A 17,595-nucleotide genomic window follows, 5' to 3' on the forward strand; every position below is an offset into this window, starting at 1 on the left:
GTGATCCCTCCCTTTTGTAAGGGGGCTTTGGGATCCCACAAGGAATTGCCAACCCCAGAGAGTGGACCCAGATGGGTTACTCACAAGGTCTGTATTTATTATTTATTTTTCTAATGGGCATTTCCACTGCGACTGTCCCGGCAAAGTCCCCTTCTATACACAACAGATAAGTGGCATCCGAGAAGATAAGTGGGAAATGTCACAGTATTAGTTCATTTCCATATTTTTCATTTCTTTAATCTGCAGGATATCAGTTTCATTTCTCATTCCATAAAATGTACCTGCATTATCCTCTTTTAGCTTTCTTTTCAGATAATCTCTACTATTACAATAATTATAAGATTTCTAAATTAATATTTACTTTGGGGCTTCAATAATACTGTAATTGTCATGGTATCAGTAAAATTTTAGAATATGGTTCATGTATAAGGTGATTAAAAGAACAGATTGTAATATATATGTGTAGGTGCAATAATTTTCAACAATAATCTAATTAATTCTAGTGTTCCTACAGTTTATAACTAAGCAGTGAGTGCTGACATTTATTGACATTGTTCTTTCACATTTTCAAATAGAAGTTGGAAAGTATTATACAAATAATTACTTATTTTGCTCTTATAGTTTTTTTCTCTTCAGTTTTAAGAGGAAACTATTAAGTTAATCAGCCTTAATCCTTGAATGCAAAATTAAAAGTACCCTAAATCAAAAAACCTTTAAATTCTCCATAAGACCACAAACAGAAATTCCACACTTCATCTCACAAGATAGAAAACAGACAACACACACTACATTTGAGATGCCTAAGGGAAATAAAATCCCTCATGTCCTTGAGCTGCGACATACAAACTTTGTTTTGTGAAGAGAATTTAAGTTTTGTATGCATCTGCTTCCAGTCTATCTGTGTAAGTTGTTCAGAAACAAATAAAAGTTACAGTTTAAACTTAGATGTGATTCTTAAGATATTTCATAGTGTACAGGCAAATATTAAAGAATGTGAGAGAATAAGAATTTCAGGTACTTCAGATAAGGCATACTCAACCTGCATTGTAGGCTTAATGTAGCTCTTCTGTGTGTGTGTGTGTGTGTGTGTGTGTGTGTGTGTGTGTGTACCTGTAACTATATTGCTTGGAATGTTTTCTTTTTCTTTTTTTTCCATAGGCCATGATATATTACAATTCATCATTCTTTTAAAACATAGTCATAAAATAAATAGAAACATAAATCATAGATATATAATATTCACTATAAGTCTGTATTTCACTTCCATAAAATATACAATTAATGTAACATTGAAAACTTGAAGTTGTTTTTATGATCATCATAAACAATATCATGAAAATTGTGTCTATATGCTTATGTGTAAAATACCTCAAAAACAACCACAAATAAATTCCTGTGGTTCAGTATGTTAAACTTATTAGATACTGTGACTCTTCAGGGAAAAAAATTTTGATTAACTATAATAATATTACTGCTTTAACATATGCATTTAAAAGATTTTCATATTAATGGCAAAGATCTGACTTTTACAATTGTCTCTTTAGTGAATAATAATAAATATAATAACACTATTCTCATAGGCTCAAATATTTATAAACATGAAACAAAGGTGAATAATGAAATACATGATTTTTAAATTGCTAAAGGAATTATCTTTTCCCAGTAATTTCCATATTTAATCAAAATATTACACTTACATGCTATAATAATCTCTGGGAATGACATAAATTCACAATTGACAGGAACTATAGAAACAATTCATTATAACATTATAGTAAAATAAATTTAGGCTATACACATTAATAATAATTTGGATACAATATTTATCAAGATGAGTGTAAATGTGTTCACAGGGGAAAATGTGTCAGTTCTCCTACCCATTTGTTACAAACATTCCCTATAACCAATTTCCATTCATTTTTTCTTTGTGTATTCTTACAATTTTCCATATTACAATATTTCCCAAGTATAAGGTTGTGTTTAGACTATGTTTTAACTACCAGGTGATAACTTATTATTTGAAGCTATGATGTTACAAATAATGGAAATGATTTCTTTGTATCTTTGTCTATTTACATGTGTTTTTCATTCCATATTATGTCCTTTGTATTGGGACCTGATTATGGGATCCAGGCACATAGAATATTTTCACTTTGGATATTGATTTTTGTGTTTGTGTGTGGTTGTCCTACACAGATAATACACATTACTAAACAAATATAGTGGTTTCTCCTAATTAGTTATCTGCCACTTTTGTTTTCAAAATTATCATCACGACTTATTTAGGAATACCAAATCAACTCTCATGTGTATATCAGTACACATTCTTGCTATAATAATTTTCAACGTCACTTCTACAAATTAGGTAGCTGATGGTTTTTGACCTCACATCACTTTTTATTTGCATTCAGAGCTACATATTACATTAGTTCTTGAGAATCAAAATGTGCATTAATTTGGTTGTCAGGAAGGTTTCATTTTTAATTCTTGCTGGCACTGGTGTTGGAACTCAGAGCCTCATTCCTGCTTCTCCTTGTGAGTCTCCTTTGCTTAGCTGACCCTCTACCATTTTAACATCTTCCTCCTGGCTTTTTGTATTTTATTTTGGATACGTGTTTCTCATATATACATTTCTACTCAGCTGGATGAGAGCCACAATCCTCTGGATCTCAGTTTACTGAGGAGCTAAAATTCTAGATTGAACTTGCCTGTGCTCAGCTCATCTTTGCTCTCTATTGCTATGTGAATTGTTTCCTAGACAGCTTGCAATCCATGTGAATATATATTGGCCCCTTAATGTTAGTGAATTCCTAAAAGCTCAGCAAAAAGTTCACTTCTTTACCATACAGAAATCTAACCATGTTCCACAATAAATTGCTAAGAAACACCTTTGTTCATTATCATCTACCAAAAGAATGAATTGAATTTCTAGTCAATTAATCTATTGCTTTTGATAAGGAAGAGTTGATCCACAGTCACATATATGATACTAATACTCTACATAAATTCTGTATGTGAACTCTTCCTGTGTTGCCTATCCTATGCCAGTTGCAGAAAAACTCCAGAGAAATCCAAAATCTCTTGTTTACGCAAAGTCAAAAGCAAAGATACTGGGCACTAGTGTGTTCTCTTCCTTCCAAGAGATAGAATATTTGCTGATAATAAAATAGTATCTTAGAAAAATGACCCAGAACTAATAGGTAAAAAAGTAGAAGGGAAATAATTTCTCTAAGATTTTTACATAGGACATATATAAATAGGAAGAAGAGAAACTACCATCTTTCTGTCTGTGGATATATGTATTTAATCTGTCTATTCCTGTCTTTTTATAACAAGATAGAGTCACATTCACCAAGCAAGAAGCTTGCTGCCCCTGAGATCTGTGCCCCCAAGCAGTCTAGGGCTCTGGCTGTGTCATGGGCCTGCATGGCTGAGGAAGTGAGCAGAATTCTGGTAGTGGAAAGGGGACTGTGTGGATAGGAAGAAGAGTGGAAGGATAAATATTTTGCATGTAATATAAAGTTTTATTAGTAAGAGCGGTATAAATTCTTATTCATGTTCTCGGGACATATGTTATTTTCCCTGCTTGTACAATATATGCTAGCATTTCTGAAGTTGTCTAAAATATTGTGTCTCTAGCATGACCAATTAAATTATATTAAGGTTTGTTTTGTACCATGGTCAATTGTCAGTACATTTGTATTTATATTTATATTAGTATTTTATATGCCAAGCAAGAGCTTGCTTGGCATCATGGTGAATGTGACTCTTTATTATAAAAACACAGGCATAAAAGGATAGATTAAATAGATACACAGACAGACAGATGATAGTTTCTCTTACTCCTATTTATGTATATCCTATATAAAAATCTTAGAGAAATTATTTCCTTTCTAATTTTTAGATATTTGTTCTGTGTCATATTTCTAAGATCCTGTTTTATCATCAGTGAATGTTGTATCTCTTAGGAAGGAGTACAGGTGTTTATCATGTTTCACATGATCCTCCAAAGAATGAAAGAACTTTGTGTTATTGTTTAATATATGTATGTATATGTATATGTATGTGTATACATGCTCACATACATTGGTCCAAAATTAAGGTATGTGATTTCTTAGACATTACACATAATTGTGATCATTCAGTGTTTGTAGAGTTGTTAAAATCTGCCACTTTGTATTTCTGTAAAGTTAGAGATGATTTTTCTAACTTTTAAAATGTTTATTTTTTTCAATATTGAATATTAGAAGTACCTCAAGCTATGATCTCCTTTCCCTTTTATCAGGATATATTGTTATTCTTTACCTCTTTTATTACTTTTATCTAAATTTCTCTTTAAAGCCTACGGCTTTCCTTAGTATAGGATTTATTGTCATTTTATTTAAGCTTTTTATTATTTGCTTGATCAAATTGACCATTCTTGGCAAAAAATATGGATTATTTTATTGGATTATATTCTTGGATTCAACATGACAGTTCCTTTTCTTTAACATACTGTGACACATTTTCATTCCTTAAATTAGCAGTTTAATTTAAAAATGTGTCTTCTTTCACCTTATATAATATGCATCAAGTTTCTGTCTTTATTCAGTTTTATATAATTATCTATGCCATTTATACATGTTAATATCTATATCAGTCTATGCCTACTATCTAGAAAAAATATTAAAACATTGAAAAAACATTAGTATACTTTGAATTTCCTAGATTCACAAACCCACAACCATCACTAGTAAATAGTGAAATATATATAAAGCAACACACAGTATGAAAGACCACTGAAGTATTAATCCATGAAAACTACATTTGCCTTGTCAAAAAGCCTAACATGTTTTGCTAAGATTTCATCTTTTTGGATTATTTATATTGTTCAGAAGAGATTTCAAAAGCAGTTATTATCTTTTATTATCTCCAAAGTGAAGATAATCATTTTTTCAAAATGCCTAAAAATACTGCCTAATTCAAATATATTGTGTACAATGATCATTAAACGAGGATAACCAGTATAAAACCAGGGATCAATAAAAACACCACTTTCATAATTGGTCATTTCTACAGAAGCTGTTTTAAGCTGAGATCCCTCTGCCAAACTTTTGAGTCCTAAATCTCACTTCAAACTGCATATATCCACCTGGATATCCAATAAAAGCTCAAAATTGACATTTCAAAAACCAAAATGACCTTTTACTTCTTCCCTAAACAGATTTCTTTCCCCACAGTGTCAGTCCTGCCAGCCTATATACAACACTCACTCCAAAGAATTGAGAAATCTGATCATCACTTTTAGACTTTATTTCTTCTTGTTGTTCAATTTATTAACATTCTTATTGAAATCTCTTGTATATACCTGCATATTTCCATGCTTTCTATATTAATTTAGTTTATTTTCTCATATGTTTAAATTTCTACTATGGTACTCACCTTTTTCTCTTCTTTTCCTCACTTCTACTTTCCAAGCAGCACAAGGATCTATTGAGAATTCAGTTTACTTCTTTCAACATCCTTATCATCTGTGGTAGTCCTTCCACTATAAAGTTCTAGAAGTTCTAGTTAGAAAGATATGAAATCAGCTCAGATATCTCTCAATGGATGAATGAATCAATAAAATGTGATATATATACACAATGGAGTTCTACTCATCCATCAGAAAAAAAATAATATTGTACCACTCATAAAGATATGAAAAGACAGGAAAAATTATATTAAGCAGAGTAAGCCATAGTTTCCCTTATTTATAGTAGCTGGATGTGCCTATAAATCTACAGGTAAAAACACTGGGTGAGCAAGGGTTCCAAGTGAATTAGTTGAAGTGTAATAGACTTTATGGAGAATGTAAATAGCATGATTTTTTTTAAGACGAAGCCAAATCCCAACAAAATAAGTACCAGGAAATGGGTACTTGTAAGAGCAGAGGGGAGGGCAAAAGGAGAAGTGTAGAAGAATGGAATAGGGAAGTGGGAGAGAGGTAGAAGTATGAAGGGGGTAGTGGGGAGAATGAAGGCAAGAATTTGTTGTATAAACCATAGAATTGAGAAATATAAAGGATGTGGTGGGTGGAACATGATGAAGAAGCTGAAGTGGCATCACACACAGATCAAGATGCATTGTACACATAATCTGCTTTGTTAAAAGGCAAAAAAGAAAAGCAATTTCAAAACCTAAACTTAAGAAGAGTAAGTGAAGGATGGATTGGGATGGGTGGGTGAGAATATTGATAGAGGACATTGACCAAAATGTATTGTATTCAAACACTGCTTTGGTGACTAGCAACTTGCTTGCACAACTACTTAAATAAGAAAAAATATTCATAAATATATGTATGGAAAGGCAAATGTGTTTGTGAAATCCTCTGTGTTAGATATATATGCTTTAGTTTTAAACTTCTTTCAGTCAGAGCATTAAATAATTACCAAGCCCATATCTAAGCCTCTCGGCCAGCTCTGTTGGGTGAACTAGTGCAACAGGGATATTCACAATGGAAATGAACTTTACAACTTGGGAAGGAATGGAGTTGGGAAGGCGGAAACATGGGGAAAAAGTGAGGGAGGGGTTAACAATGGTCAACAAGAATTGTACTGATTAACTTCCATGTGCAAGTGTAACACCTTGCACATCACCTTGTACATCACCTTGACAATTAAATTTAAAAGAAGAGTTCATGTTATAATAGCAGACTGACATAAAAAGCTATTGAACATAACAGTATAGTGGAATAAAAATCCAGGGAGCATATAATGAGCACTTGCTTCAGAGACATAATTTTTTTGGGGGAGGGTCCAGTCATGGCACCTGAACTCTGGGCATAGGCATTATCCCTCAGCTCTTCAACTCAAGGCTAGCACTCTACCACTTGAGCCACAGAGCCACTTCCGGCTTTTTTTCTTTTTGCTTATGTGGTGCTGAGGAATCGAACCCAGGGCCTCAAGCATGCAAAGCAAGTGCTCTACCACTGAGCCACCTTCCCAGCTCTCAGAGACATAATTTATTTTTATTGTGAAAATACAGTACAGAGGGGTTACAATTACATGGGCAAGATAATGAGTACATTTTTTATCAAGCATTGTAGCCTCCTCCTTTGTTTCCCCTTCCTATCCCTTCCCAGCCTCCCCCCATCCCCCACTCAATTCTCACCCCCCAACCAAAGTTGTAAAGTTTGTTTTCGACATGACAACTTGCACTTCTCATTGTTAAAATGTGAGTTGAGATTTTAAATAACATATTTTCCACACACAGGGAAGTGTATACAGGGGGAAATTTCCAATTAAGATTATGTGGTGTGGTTGAGCAGCTTGATGTGTCTGTCTGGATGATAAAAACCATAAAGAATGGAGTGGAAGCAGAGGATACGCGATCCCAGATGATCGGTATACTAAGAATTTTCTCCAGGTTGTTACACTATTGAATTAAAAGATTCTACTTTGGAGAACTTTCTATATTTTTGCTTCACACCATAAAAATGTATATTTTGCTCTATAAAACAATTTAAATATAAACTTCATTATAAATCAGTTTTCTATTTGTACAGGAAATAGATTTTTGAATTGCATAGTTTGAATAATATGTAATGTCTGTATTTTTTCAATTATTTTGAAACACATAAAGGAAAAAAAGAAAATGAAGCCAGATAATATGTCATTAAAGACAGATAAAAGCTTCTGCGAAAACTTGACTGTATTTAAGCCTTTTGCAATTCTGTGATGATGATTTTTTTAAAATCTGAAGAGATTTCCATTAGCAAAATTGTTATAGTTAGGTATTTCATATAACTTAAACTTGAAATGGAACTTCAAGAAAGTTGCTGATGACTTGTGCATCTAAAAAAATGGAAAAGAATCACACACATTGAATTTGTATATTATTGTAAATTTGAAACAAAGAATAAAAGGAGAAACAGGAAAGCAGAAGAGAAGAAAGAAGGAAGAGGAAAACAAAGAAGAAAAGAAGGAAGGAGGGAAGAAATGGAAGGAGGGAGGGACAGACAGAAAGGAAGAATAGGAGGAAGGAAGTGAAAAATAAGAATGAATAAGCTTGCTATTGAAATATTGAGTAGGTTGGGTGTACATGGACATGACGACATTAGTGAGTACTCAGTCAGATATTTAGGACATGATCTTGAAATTAAAATTCAGTAATATTTTGAATCTAATTTGCACCTACCCTACTGAAGCAGATGTGACTAATTTGGATGGGCATTATTTTTAGAGGTAACAAGTGGAAATGAACATGACAGGAAAATCAGAATTAAAGTCATCGGTCTGCACTGGCTAGAGTGGAACTTGAAAACAGATATCAACAGGTTGCAACCACAGGTAGCTGTGAATAGCTCCTGCTGAAGTTGTTGTGGTTATTGCCCTTTGCCAAACAGGTGTTCTCCTAAGACAGTGGTGTAAAGAAGCAAGAGCTGTTGTGGAGGGGAAACTACAATGAGTTCTTTGCAACTCAGAGCACGTTTCACCCAGAAAAAATGAGAATTTCAAAAATGAATTGAATAATTCAAGAAAAAAAAGCACTTACTATAAGTTTTCTTGTCAGATTTTAATAAGGATTCAGAAAAAGTCCAAGGTGTATTTCAATATGACTTTTTAGAAAATGTGAAATGGAAAAATTTAACATTTTTGTAAGTTTAAGGAAAATACTATTTATAAATCTGCGTAGTTATGAATATCATTATATTTTCTTTTACACTGACAATTAGAATTTTTAAATATGGTTGTTGATGTAAGCATCATGTGAATTTAATTTTTATGAATGCATATGCCTAAGAGAAAATGAATGGTAAAGAAATTGCTAATTACAAAAGTTGATTACCATGGGAAAACCATTTGGTATGGCCTTTTATGGCATATTTAAATGGCATTGTCATTGTACAGAAACAATTTTGTCACAGTACACAAATAGCTTAACAGCCATCTACAGCCATCTAAGTCATTCTAAGCTATGATGCATGTGTACATTCACAAATATGTACATTTATGGTAGATTTTATTGCAGTCAGAATCATGATGAACAAGACATTTTAAGGTTAATTCAAGTCAAAGAACAAACTTTGCAATCAAGAGATATCATAAATACATGAAATAGGAGGATGCTGCTAGTGTAACATAGAATATGCATTTTTATAGTTACCTTTTCTGTAAGCAGAAATACAGTCTAATGTAACACTAAAATCATATAGTAAATATATACACCAATAACAATCATTTGCATTAACAAATATTATGTAATGTAAATAATCATATAATTCTATATAAATGCCAATACAATTGATTTGTTTTCACCAGCATCAGCACACGCATATGAATGATGCATTGTGTTATGTGTTGGAACAGGTACAAGTTCTCTACATGAGAGGTATTTTTCAGCTTCATTAAATTCTTAGAGAAATCTCACTGCCTCATTGGATGCGTGGTCCACTGATGACTGAAATGTCATTATGAAGCGAATAACTATGTATAAAATTATCCACTGAAACAATGATATCGTATATCTGAAAAATAAATATGTATCCCTTTGTATATGTGTATATATGTGTATTTATATGTATGTTTCTACATACATACATATATACAATATCTATATCTCCAAAACAAATGTGTGGAATATAATATTTTAAAATTTACACATGTCTTGTAAGACTCATAAAAAGTAAACACATAAATGAATATAATAAACTAGACATTACAAAATTAGACTATTCCTCTTTTTCTTAAAAATAAGCTGGATATATAGGGTATGTTTCCTAGTGCTACTATACATTTATTCCTTTTTCTTTAATTTTGTCTCATTGTCACATAATTTAGTGTGTAGGTTTTACACTCTGTGGGCCTCAGGACTTTGCCCTTCAGACACTATTTCGATTAGTGTTCTGCATGACTGGACTTGCATCATCAGATATATCCCTGTCAGCTTGTCATTGGAGACTTTGGTTTTATTGCGCATAACAAATAAAAATTATCTCTCCACTTTAAAGCTTATCTATGACTCTGAGACACTATAAGTTCAACAGCACTCAGATGACAGGACGCAGTAACACCATTCAGTAGATGAGATAAATAGATTATAACCATTTGTTTAAAGGATTTAGGACTTCTTTGTAGCTGTAGCAAGCTTCTATTAATACTTTATTGTCTTCCTTGGGAAGGACAGATAAGCCAAATGATAATTTTGAAGTGTGTTTATGAGAAGATAACACTGAAGCACCATTAAACAAAGGATTCTGGGAGTTGAAAACTCAGCACTCCATTTCTATATAGGAACTAAAAGATTACTTGGGAAATAATTCATCAAAAGCAAACACTACAATGAATGTTAAGAAATAAAACATTTGACTAAATGATATAAATTTAAAGTAAAATTTTAGAATAATTCAAAAAGATTTCTGAAGTGACCTTTATAATGTACAGCAATGTATTTGTCAAATTTGATTTTGTAAATAACTTTCCATGTTTATATATCTTATGTAGCATAGGAAAGGCAGATTCTGATTTTATGGAGGGAATAACACATTAAAAATATAATAATAATAATAACCTAGTTATTATTATTATTGCCAGTTGTGGGGCTTGAAATCAGGGCCTGGGCTCTGTCTCTGAGGCTCTACGTGCCCAAGGCTAACACTCTACCACTTGAGCCACAATGCCACTTCTGGCTTTTGAGTGGTTAATTGGAGATAAGAGTCTCATAGGGACTTTTCTGCCTGGTCTGGCTTTGAACCAGATCCTCAGATCTTAATGTCCTGAGTCGCTAGGATTACATGAGTGAGCCACTGGCGCCAGGCTCTTGATTGTTATAATTAAGGTATTGTTACCAAGTTACCATTTCACAATCAGATAATGTGTATGTTTCCATTTTGGACAATCTCACCCTTATCTTTTTCTTTTTAAAGAAATATTTATTTTTTTATCGTATAAGTGTTGTACAGAGGACTTACAATTACATAAGTCAGGCATTGAGTACATATATTTTTGAGCAGTGTCGACTTTTCCCTTGTTTGGCTCCAGGTTTCCTCTCTGACTCTCTGTCCCCACAAGCGTGGGACAAGAGACTTCTCCCCCATAAGAGGAAATAAATAGAAAGTAATGTTAAAGCTAAATTATAATTTCAGCGGTTAGCTGTTCTCAGCATTTTAAAATATACATAGCATTATTATTCAAATCTTACACTGAAAATACTTCACCTTTGCACTAGAAAAGAAAGGAGATTTCCCCTAATAATTGCAAAGTGTCTTTATTTACCAGATACCATATTCAGTGATCATCATTTCACATTGCCCCTTTGAATTACCTGGATATTGATATTATTGTTTTCTATAATGCCCAGACTGAGTACAAGTTAATGTACTTTCCCTAAATTATATACTACTGAGGCTAGTAGATCAATGTTTTTCTTGTTTTGTTTTCTATTTACTTTGTTTTATAAAGATTATCATTGTTTGTCAGTATAACTTGTGGAGGAGATGGGGAAAAACCAGTTGTTTAAGGATACAGGTGGATCTGATGCAACAATGAGAAGTACAAGTTGTCATGTCCAAAACGAGCTTTACAACGTCGGTGGGGGGGGAAGGGGGTGGGGGGGAGGGGGGAAGGAGAAGGATTGGGATGGGGGGAGGGGGGAGGCTGGGAAGGGATGGGAAGGGTAAACAAAGGAGGAGGCTGCAATGCTTGGTAAGAAATGTACGCATTATCCTGCCCATGCAATTGTAACCCCTCTGTACAGTATGTTCACAAATAAAATAAAATAAAATTTAAAAAAAAAGATTATCATTGTTATTTTGTTGTCTTTGGGTACTATTCTAACCAAAGACATTCTGCTTTCTAGGGACATATTCTACTACTTGAACCATGATTACAGCTACATTTTTTATTTAGTTATTTTTCAGTTAAGGTTTTCCATTTTTGCCCAGGACTAGCTTCAGAACATGATCACCTCTTTTTTCATTGGCATGAATCATCACAGCCAAGGCTTTGGGGTTCCAATCTGAATTGTTTTTATTGAAGAAAAAGTCCTTAGGATACATAAGGTCACATAGACTGCACATGCAGTTGATTCAACAGAAGTGAAGCTAATAAGAACCTTGAACACATTTCCTACAAGTTTAGCCTTGTTAAAACTGGAGAATGTGAAGAAGTAAAATTTTACAAGTCATGAAAAAATTTAAATAAGAATATAAAAATGTTCAATGAGAATTGTACTCTCTACCTTAGTCATATAACTGTAACTGCTCTGTACGTCACCTTGACTATAAAATTAAATTAAAAAAAGAATATCAACCTGCAGAGACATAAGTATAAAGAGCATCTATTTAGAATGGTTAACACAAAGAAACAAAAAACATAGTTTCTTCCTCCTTAGAAGATAAGTAAGAATGACATATGAAATAGCCCTTCATGGGCTGGTTGTTTAACCTCACAACTTCTTGCACTGAAGTGGCAGATTTTCACTAAAAGAAAGTCATTGTGTCATATCCAAAAACAGCAGTGTCATACAGACACACACACACACACACACACACACACACACACACACACATACATGTTCACATATAACCCACATAAACAAACAGGTCTCACTACAAAAAGCCCTGTAATTTATTAAGAACACAGAAAATGTTTCTTCCTTAAATTAAGAATTTCATTGAAAAAAATCTATAAAGTTTTAAAAAGATTAATCTCAGATGGGATGAAAATATAGCAGCTGCTACAACTAAATATTAAGCTAGGAATCAGCTGTATGTGAAGAAAATATTCCGTTACTATTACAAAAATCATGCAGCATTCTTCATGCAGACCTTTACTAACTTAAAAAACTCAGATATATTCATTTAATCACATATCATTCTTTTATGCTTGATATGCAATATATTTGTCAATATATCTTTGTTACATACCCAGGAAGACATACATACCCATCATTTCCCTGTGGAAGCTTCTGAAAACCTCTCAACACAGAGCTCCATTTGTTATTAATTAATTAAAGTGATTATAGGAGATTTAACCCATCTATCATCTTAGGTATAAATATATTCAGAAATCCAATATTAATTATCTTAGATTAATGAATATGACATGTTTCTAAATGGTACAAATATACTTAGAAGGACAACTATCAACTTTCAGTGTTTGGGGTTGCAAACTCAGGGTCTAGGCAATATGCCTGATCTCTTTTGTTCAAGTCTAGCCCTCTACCACGTTGACCTACAGCTTCACTACCTGTTTTTGAGTGGGTAATCACTTCCTGTTTTTGAGTGGATAATTACAGACAAGAATCTGCAGGAGATTTTCTGCCCAGGGTGACTTCAAACAGCAATCTTCTGTTTTTCCGAGTAGTTAGGACTACTGGGGTAAGCCAGCAGCATCCTGCTCAAATTTTAATTTTAATCAAATTATGGTTTAAAATATGAAAGGTAAACAAAGAAGGAGGCTCCAATGCTTGATAAAAAATGTACTCATTATCTTGCGCATGTAATTGTAACCCCTCTGTACAGTATTTTCACAATAAAAAAAACTTATTAAAAAATTCCCTTGATAAGAAATGTACTCATTATCTTGCCCATGTAATTGTAACCCCTCTCTACAGTATGTTCACAAAAAAATTAAAATTAAAAAAAATGATTTAGGACAATCCCATTATTAACTTTTGCTTAGTAATGAAAAGAAAGGTCACAACTCATCTCTTGGTCTCCATTATCCTTTCTCATGATAAAAGGTGTTATATTGAACTGGCTTTTCAATTTTAATGAATGAGACCAAAGAAATGTGCAATAAGATTGGAATCGTGTAATTTTACTAATTGTCACAATGAAATATTTCAATATTTAATAATATTTTAGAACAAAGATGTTCAATCTTTATTTAATGAATTTGTTTATCTAAATATAGTGTAGCCAGGCATGAGGGCACATAGTTACAATCTCAGCACTCAGGAGCCTGAGGCAGGCTGATAGTGGATTTGAGGTTAGCTGATCCACATAGAGATACACCATCTCAAAGAGCAGAAACAACCCTACAACAACACTGTTTTATAAAAAGTTATTTTTTATCAATATTGTTGACAAGTATTATCAGTTTCTTTTTAATTACTTTCTGTATTGGGGTCAGTGAGGATCCAAACTATAGCATTGCATACAATAATCATGAATTCTACCACTGAACCCCATTCCCTAAAAAAATAAAACAAAGGATTCTTTTGCCTGGAGAAAATCTCTTAACTAAACTGAAGAAAACCAATTGTTACATATCAACGACCCAAAGTGATACAGTACCCTTCAATTGAGTGGTAGAAGTTTAGGAATACTTCAGCAATAAGGAGATTGCAAGGAGCAAATCTAGACTCAACACAGGTTGGTACAACTCCATGTCATACTTTCCTCCTAATGGATTTCACCACCTATGGATCCAACATGAGGAATTAGACAAAGCCAAAAGTAACCTCCTGTCTCCTACCCAGGTTTAGAATAGTATGTAATTGTGTGCTAGGATTGGAATATAACAGTTTTGCAAATTATGTGTCTTGATACTAATAAATAAAGTGGATAAAATATTTCAGGAAACATATTAACAAGGGGTCAGAGAAAGTGTTATTTCTTAGGACAGAAAACAATGCTACTCTAGACAAATGTCCATTGTAGAAAGCACAGGAAAGTAACAATATAATGGTAGTATTACTATTCCTTTCTATCCAACCGTATTCTTTTGCCTGTTTTCATAACATTTAAAAGGATCTCTGTTAGTTAGATCTTTTACAGACGAGTTGAAACACTTCGTGAAGGCTTTATGAAACCATTTATTCTTTCTCTTCCCAATAGTACAACAATGTGGATTGGCTGTCCACACAGAATCACATATGAGGCGATTAATTCATCCAGAAGAACATTACACAGAGGCAATTTGTCGAATGTGTAGCATTTGATTTTCAATAGTTGTTTATCTACCAAGGGAACATACCAACTTCATTTATTTTAGAAGAGGGATAAGGCAAATTTGGCCATGAGACCCAAGTTATAGGGGTAACATTACTTTAGGACCATATTGAGAAAGTAAATAAAGAGTAGACAGTTAAATTACATTTGTCTGAAATACCAACTGAAATATCAACTTCCACAGAAGGTGTTATTCCCTACACAGTCCTCTATCAAGTTGGCAATTGTTCATGATTGTTGACAGATACATAGAAATAAATAGCTAGCTGGTTATTTCCACCCTTAAATTATCTCTGAGCAAGTATAAAAATTAGGCAGTCTTGATTCTTATTAGGATTCTTATTTTTGAAGTTAGTATAAGAGGACAAACTTCTTTAAGGTAAATTTTTATATTTAACTGTAAGTACTTAGGGGAGTACCTCATTCAAACTCATTACATTCAAATTTACTCAGTTAACCTGTAACTGGGTACTAAGAGAAAGATCAGTTGTTAGAACCCCAGGCTTCCTCTGTAATTGTGATAGTTTTGTTACTTGCACTAAAATATAAAATACTGTGCTAATTCCCTTATACTATGAAGGAAATGTTGATCTTTGTCATCTGTGTAATCTCCAAACCGGGAATGATGGTTGACATGAAATCCAATAATAGGCATTTGCAGTGTGAATGAATAAGAAAGTATACAGAGTCAGTGATTCAGCGATGACAGTTTGTTGCTATTTGCAAATGTTCTTTGCATGTGTGAGTGAAGTATGGGGAACCTGGGCAATGACTGCTACTAAAACAGTTGTTTTAAGGTATTATTTCCTCCCCTCCCCCTTGGTTTTACTCTCGCTTCCTTTCTATATTTTAAGAAGTAGGATGCAGGCACACCCCTCCTCTCATCAGTCAAGATTTTATCAAGGTCATTTCTAAGTTGCTGATGATTAAATATGTCATTGCTATTTTTATTAATGCATTTATTATTTATTAGTTTATTATTATCTGAGCTGCAGTTGGGTGAGGCATTGAACTATTAGTTTTTCACCATGATTTACATTGAAAATAAAATTTAAAAAGTAATGAAAACCATGAGTTAAATATTCTCAATACATATATAGTCAACAAAATACTTCTACATAGAACACACACATGCACACACATGTATGTATGCATAATCCTTAAAATGAAAATACAAGTCAAAAGCTATGTACATATGACCATATATGATGATGTGGAGAGAAAGGAACCCCAAGATAAGGACACAAGGAGTTTTATCTTTCTAGCTGTTGTTTTTAATGTAGTTATAATGTACTATGTGATTTTTTGGTTGTTTTTGTATATTCTTCCCCCATGGTATAACCCCTGTTTTCACTGTATTTGATTCTGGCACCCTGCATCTTGTTTATACATTTTTCTAATTTGGAGAGGGAAAGGGAAATAATAAAAATCTGAGATAAGGATACAGCTTGACCCATGGTAACAATGTAATGTACAAGAAACTATGTTGAAAACAAACTTTACAACTTTGGGGTGGGGGAAGAGGGAGTAATTGAGTTGATGGGGACTGAAGTGTAGTGGGAAAACAAAGGAGGATGTAACAAGGTTCGAGAGGAAATGTGTTCATTACCTTACTCATGTAACTGTAATCCCTCTGAACAGTATCTACAATAAAAATACATACTAAAAATTAAAATACAAAAATTCCAACTAGAATATGTACAAAAGTCATATACATGTCTCACTGAAAAAGATGTACAGATGACAAATAGTCACATAAACAGATGATCAACTTCATTAGCTATTACAAAAATACAACTTAGAGATTCAAAAATTATCATTAAACACTCAGTTGCCTGAAACAAAATTGAATTTATTTAGTTGCCTTCCAGTAAAGCCACTTACTCTTTGTCATTCATGAGCATGTGCAGTTGTTTCATGTGAGTGAAAATTCAGTTCATTGATTGGGTTACAATATGGGGTTTATTTCATGGAATCCCCACCCATTATTAAAGACTAATAATGATATGACTTCTAGTGATTCCAGACTCACATAAATAAAAAAATCATAAATATTCAAATCTTGATGAAAATTTTCTTCAATATAGCTTTAATAGATTTCTCTCCCAGGTTTGTTATATTTTTTGGGTTCTTCATTATGTCTTGAGAATTCTAAGGAATTATCTCATCAAAAAGGTCTGCTCACTTTTTTATACCTTTTAATTTTCAAATCCAGCTACACCAACTACCTCTTATTCTTGTCCTTATGTCAATTAAATACATTGCATGTTTTCAGTTTTTTTTCTTTCTTTGGCATATTCTTTTTACCTCTTTAAATTCAGTAATTTGATTTTAATAATGACCAGCCTGCTAATTAACTCTAATCACTGAGTTTTTCATTGTTACTTAAATGACTTCTACATTTCTATTTAGTTCTTTAAAAAATACTGGCATATATGTTTTCATTATTAACTTTTACCATATTGTGTTGTACCTAATACCTTAATGCCAATTTTATACTTTTATAAACTATTACAAGAAAATTTGTCAGAATGTGATTTCTATAATTTGCCTCTCCTGACATTTGATTATATTTTCTTGTAGAGAATATCAGGCATTTATTCCTTTGGAACTGATTTGTGTGAAGCCTGTGAATCATGAATTCTATACATTTTTCTTTATAAAAAATTTTCTACTCA

Source organism: Dipodomys ordii, unplaced genomic scaffold (genome assembly GCF_000151885.1).
Source record: "Dipodomys ordii isolate 6190 unplaced genomic scaffold, Dord_2.0 Scaffold25, whole genome shotgun sequence".
Classification (NCBI taxonomy): Eukaryota; Metazoa; Chordata; class Mammalia; order Rodentia; family Heteromyidae; genus Dipodomys; species Dipodomys ordii.